This window comes from Callospermophilus lateralis, chromosome 3 (assembly GCF_048772815.1).
Source record: "Callospermophilus lateralis isolate mCalLat2 chromosome 3, mCalLat2.hap1, whole genome shotgun sequence".
Classification (NCBI taxonomy): domain Eukaryota; kingdom Metazoa; phylum Chordata; class Mammalia; order Rodentia; family Sciuridae; genus Callospermophilus; species Callospermophilus lateralis.
Window position 1 is genome coordinate 104,810,721 of NC_135307.1, and position 6,000 is coordinate 104,816,720.

General features: G+C 47.1%; 1 protein-coding gene across 1 annotated transcript in view; it reads right to left on the bottom strand.

Annotated features, from left to right (window-relative positions):
- Anxa2 (annexin A2) overlaps window positions 1-4,577 on the bottom strand; it is a 40,260-nt gene extending 35,683 nt beyond the window's left edge. The window contains exon 1 of the mRNA XM_076850876.2: window positions 4,471-4,577. The gene's annotated coding sequence lies outside the window, so the exon portion shown is untranslated. The remainder of the gene's footprint in view (window positions 1-4,470) is intronic.
- Window positions 4,578-6,000: the final 1,423 nt, after the last annotated feature.

Here is a 6,000-nt window from a genome sequence, read left to right on the forward strand (position 1 = left end):
CAGACTGAGCAGGAAGCCCCTGCAGCACTTGCTCTAGCTTATCCCTTTTGCTGCTTGGGCTGGTTCAATATTTGTGACCCAAAGACCCACTGCAGCTTCTCTCTCTCAGAGCCTCTCACTGCCAGTCTCATGAGGATGGAGGGGGCAGGAAGTGATTGGTAAGAAGAATGATGTCACTTGGCATGAAGGGCTGTCAAGATTGGGAAATATAGTCCTTCGCGTTTACAATTCAATTTCAGTGTCTTATGGCCCATACATTGTTCTTTCAACAGGGCCCAGCTGCCTACAGAAAAAAAAAAAAAAAAAAAAAAAACTCTAACTTCAGCATTCAAGATCTCCCACACTCTGGAATTCACCCACCTTTCCTTAAATACCTCCTACACACACATACTCCCAACAACAACAAAAAAAAATCAGACTGGACTGTCAACTCTCCTCCAAACTTGCTCAGCACTGTCCAGGCACTTCTCCAAGTTCCCTCCAACCAGGGCTCTATGTGGATGGGATGACAACCAAATGAGATTTAGGATACAGAAAATCATAACAAGTGTCATCTTTTCACACACCCTTGTTGCTTTGTACTCCTGCTGCTCCTTGTGGATCTATGAAACATCAGAGTTGAACATGTGAAGGCGATCTTCAATTGTATTAGCAAATGGGGCTTCTGACTCAATCATTTGTGCGTCCTCCAAGGTCTGAGCACACTGACACACAGCAGGGAATCAACTGCATCTTGGGATGGGTTTACACACAGTGGGTCTTTGCAACTCAGAAGGTCTATTTTTTTCCTCTTTTCTAACATACTTGCTTTCCTCAGTTATCTTTCCTTAAGACTAAACATTCAAATGCAGGTCCAGTTTTATATATTCAGAGCTGAGGGTACCAATTTCCCGCATCTGAGAATCTTGCAAAGCCTAGCAGATGACTGATAGTACAGCAGCTGTTTGAATCCTAGCACAGGACAGCTTGGGACTGTAACTTTCACCTCCTTTGGGCATGAAGCAAACGAGGTGGCAGCAAGGAGGTAGGACATGCAAGTGGCCTTAGGACTCTGATTTCCTCTGAGCTAGGAGTATATAGTCTGGGTGTGGTGAGGAGACAAGGGGCATAGACAAAGGACTCTGTCACAGCCACTCCCTAGACTCAGAGTGTTCCACACCAGACCTGGGATCAGAACTCAGACTGCTTGTGTGCTATGGGCTTGTGCTCTAACAAGGTGGAGCTCAAATGGCTTAAAAGCTTCAGGGATGAACCCTAAAAGGGAGATTTGGAACTAATCTCCAGTGAAACCACCTAGGATCACAAGTGTGGGCATCTCCCAACCTCTACTTATGATCAGTCCCCTAAATATAAGTAGAGGACTGCCTCTGGCAATAGAAGAAGGAAAAATCTACCAGACAGTGAATGGGCGGAAAGATTTTTTTTTTTTTTTTAAGAACTGGAATTTCCTCTGGTGTGGCCTACAACTAGAACAGGGTGTGGCACCAGGGAAAAATGAAGGAAGATGATTCCCATGTGCAAAAATAGAGAAATATCCAATTTCTATTTAACTCTCACAATCAAATCAGGAAGGCTGCTTAAGTTGCCATCACTTCAAACAATACATCCTGAGGAGAACAAAATATGAAGTTCAGGTCTAAGAAAAGATGAATTAAAGGAGGAAAGAGCTCAGCCATTTGAAAATGAACATTAATTTGGGAAAAGATGACATTAAAATCCAATTAATATCTATACAATCCATTTATTTTGTCACTTTTCTTTCTCTCCCCAATAGTCTTTTGAGCATGGACTGTGTGTGTGTGTGTGTGTGTGTGTGTTTTGTCCTCTGTTGTATTCCTAAAGCCTATAACTGAGTGGAGCATTGTAGGTGCTTAATAGATAGTTTGTGGGACAAAAGGATGTTTAAAGCTGCCTACTAGAGTCTGGAACTCCTTTTATGACACACCCACCATCCCATAATAAAAAAGAACTCCGAAGGCCCTATACCCTGCAGGTATAGTCCCAGGAGCAAAAAGTGAGAACAAAGACAGCTGGCAATGCATTAATATAGATTCTAGACCCAAAGATGCAGGAAGAACTCACAGCACCCCTCAAATCAATTGCAATTAAAGAAGAGTATCTACTTTGCCAGGAAAACTACTTAAATCAGAAATTAGTCAGAAACTGAATGGCCATGACTGCAAGCCTAATGTCAATCAATAGGGTACTTAGCTCCAAGAGGCAAGATGCTAAATATCAAGACTCCAGGCCAATACTGATCTAGACAGTGAGTCAGCAATATTTGCTGGCCATCTACCACAGGCAAGTCACTAAATCATAAAACTCCAAATGAAAAATTTAAAAATGTGCATATGTGGTCACACCCTTCCACTGCAGAGGTAATGGATGCTTTTGTAGAAACCCTTGAAAGGATTATAGGTGTATTTAGAAGAGGGCTAGAAACTGTGGAGCAGGAATGTCCCAGGGCAGGGCACCTCTGGGGTCCTGGTTTATTCTAAAATCTTCCTTCACCTTTCCTGAATAGTATGGTTCCTTAATTCCATAGTCTCCAATTCTAAAAATAGCAGATCCATGTTGGTTAACAAGGTTTTGTTCTTCTTCTTTTTTCAAAAATTTAACTCCTCTGGATTGCTGAGAATTTTAGGACCACCAACCATTTTTAACCTAGTACCGTTCTAATTTGCTCATATCTAGTCTGGTATGAGTACATACACTGAAATGGGCAAGAGGAAATAATACCACAGAACTGGACAGGCCTGAATGATGATTCCCTGGATGGTGATTCTAACATGTCAAGGAAGAGGATCAGTGGAGAAAAGAAAATGGAGAGGTGATGCAGTGGTGCACACCTGTAATCCCGGCTGAGGCAGGAAAACCACAAGTTCAAGGCCAGATTGCAATCTAGAGAGATCCTTCTCAAAATAGAAAATAAAACCACTGTGGATGTAGCTCAGTGACACAGCACCCCTGAGTTCACTCCCCAGCACTGGGGGGAAAGAAGCAGGGGGAGGGGGAATGGAGAGGTGGCAAAGGCAATTTTCCAATTAAAATAATTTAATCAAGATGTAATTTTTAAAACCAAGAAAAAAAAACTGAAAAATATTTCAGTAATTTACTCTTCCTACTCACATATGGACCCTCACCCTCCTACCTCCTCTTCCCCAATGGGAAATAGGGCAACGCTGAAATACAGTACATGTTTTAAAATATAAATAAATAAAAGTTTCTCTGGGCTAGCCTGGGAGCCTAAGCAACTGCGATAACAATCTTTCCTGTGTAAGTGAATACTGCATTCCAAACTACCAAGCTAAGAACAGGCAGACCAGCATCCACAACTGTGGACGGAAGTCATCAGTAGAGTGTGACTGACACTCAGGCGCTTGGATTCCAAGAGTTCTTGAAAAGTCGTGCCTAAAGACCCCAAGTGCACCTATGTGGCCACTACTTTTATCCACAGCTTCAACACAGCAAATCTTACTACAAAAAGGACACTTTTTGTTTTCTGACATTTGTATGGCACTTAGTGTTTTCGGTGTTCTTTACATTTTTATGTTTTGAACTCTTCAACAACAACCCTATTTCGGTGCAGGCCTCCTGAAATCGCTTTCACAGATAAGAAAACGTGGAATCCAATTCCTCCAGGCCAGCACTGGGACCTGCGGCCCAGGAGCCACGCCCTTGCTCTACCCTCAGTCCCTGACTCACTGTTACTCAAGGAGTAACAGTCAAGGCAACCCTCCCCACAGGACCACGGGGGACACTTCCTTCCCATTGCCAATGTGTTCAAGCAAGTAGGAAACTGCCCAGATGGAGTGAAATCCGAAGCCGCCACCCTACACGATAATCTAGACAAAGAATGAGCTGAGGTTTTTGTTTTGTTTTATTGACGATGTGAGCTGGCAACTCAAAACTCCCACTCCTCGTCCTTGGCTACTACTGGTCGTCGGCTCAAGCTCCACAAATGCGCTTCAGCTGAAAGGAAAGTAACTGGGAACACTTGGGGATTTACTTTGCGGAAGGCGGTAAAGCTTTTGTTAAACTTGGAGGGAAATGCCCACCGCCTGCAGCGGGAGACTCCCGGACGGCCACACCCTGTCCCCCACCGGCGCCTGGCACCTCAGGAATGCGGGGGCCCCCTCGGCTCTCCTTCCTGCATGGCCTCGCTCGGGCTTCCTGCGAGGACTCCAAGGGGACGCACGACTCCCGATCTCTGTCCTGCACCCCCAGACCTGAACACATATGGGCCCCTCTCCCCTGCCCGGGACTCTTCGCCTCTGCTCCCCCACCCGCACAAAAACGGGTGCGGACAGTCCCTCCAATTCCCTGCCCCGCGGGGCCTCAGGGTCCGGGTCCCCCGAGCCTCATTGCAAGGCGGTTTCCTCCTTTCGTGCCTCCCCGCGCCCCGCTAGCGCTGCGGGCCCGAGGCCATAGCGGGCGGGCGGGCGGGCGGGCAGGGTGCGCCCCGCTTACCTGGGCCGGGCGCCGAGAGCTGCGAGCGTCCCCAGTTGCCGAGCGGAGCCGGATGGCCTGGGTGGGGCTTTTATACCCGCCACATCCTCTCTGTTCTAGGCGAGGCCCGCCCCGCCCCACCCCAGTACCCCCTCCCCTGCCCGCTCCCATCCCGAGTCAGGGTGAGTCACCCTACCCCGTCAGCCGGCCCGCAGGGCAGCCGCGCCCAGAAACAGCCCGGGATCCCGTCGAGCAGAGCGGCCCCACGCCCACCTCCCTGCCCTAGGTCAAAGCCCCGCCGAGGCTTTCCCGAGGCCCATTAAGGGCTCAGATTCTTTCTGTCTTTCTCATTTTACTTCTTGAGTGCCACGTAGAGTTCTCAGCCTGGGCTTGGGTTAATAAATGAGCAGGACTTGAGTAGACTCTGGCTTGCTTTAGTCACTTAAAAAAAAAAAAAAAAAAAGAGTTTTCAGGCGTCAAAGCAATGGAGAAAAGAATTGTTCCAAGAAACATGAATTTGTATTCCGCGGGTTGGAGGATGTTGGCATCCGGCGCCCTATGACTGTCTGCAAATATTAGTTAACCTCTGGTCGCTAGTTGGAGGGCTAGCTGGATTCACCCGTCCTGCTCAGCAAAATCTATCGGCCTGAAACACCAGGGCACAAGGAGGCCCCGAACCCAGTACCAGGAGGGAGGGGTTAGGGTGAGGGATAGGCAGAAGTCAGGAGCCAGGATCACGTCCCAGTCCCAACTCGGGAGGCGCCCTTTCCCCGGAGACAGCTGTGCTGTGACCTCTCTGCTCCTCCTGGTACCTGGCTGCCCACTCCGCGCAACGGGCAGCTTGTAGTGGCCTTGTGGCAGGACGTCCTGAGCTGGGTGGGGCCCACAGCTTTGAAACCCAAGTTTCGGGAAAGAACATTTCTCCCCTCCTTTCATGACTGCTGGGGGTTTTCGCAACTGCTTAAACTGTTCTCTCTGTGGGTTTTGTTGTTTCTAGCTTTACTAACTGCTTTGCTGCCAAATCACACTGGAAACATGGGCAAACACACTGATGTGTGACTGAGCAAATACTGTATTCAAACCTCAAACTAGCAAAAATGCTATGCTAAGCATCTGCAAGACCTTTCTCCAAGTCTTTGAATTCACCTTCCTCACTAACTTCTGGAGTCTCTTTCTCCTAGTCTTCTGTGTTTTATCCTCCACATATTTTTAACATCCACTTTCACTTTCCACTTGGGCCATCATTGCACACCTGGGAATGGAAGAATGATAGCAAAGCCAACATTGGTGCTGTGCTCATTGCACATAGCCAAATAGCTGCAAAGTCCACTTCATTTGGGGTCTCAATACCGAGCCCAGAGCTCCCTGTGATCCAGTGCTTTCACTAGGAATAACATACACAAAAGCCCTAACAGAAGGACAAATATAAATAAACACTTTTGATACAATTTCTCATTTACATTTATAGTTCTTAAACTTTGACAAAAAAAAAAAAAAAAACCCGTGTTTATCTGTCTATTTGGTGGGAACATTTTGGAACATAAGAGGACA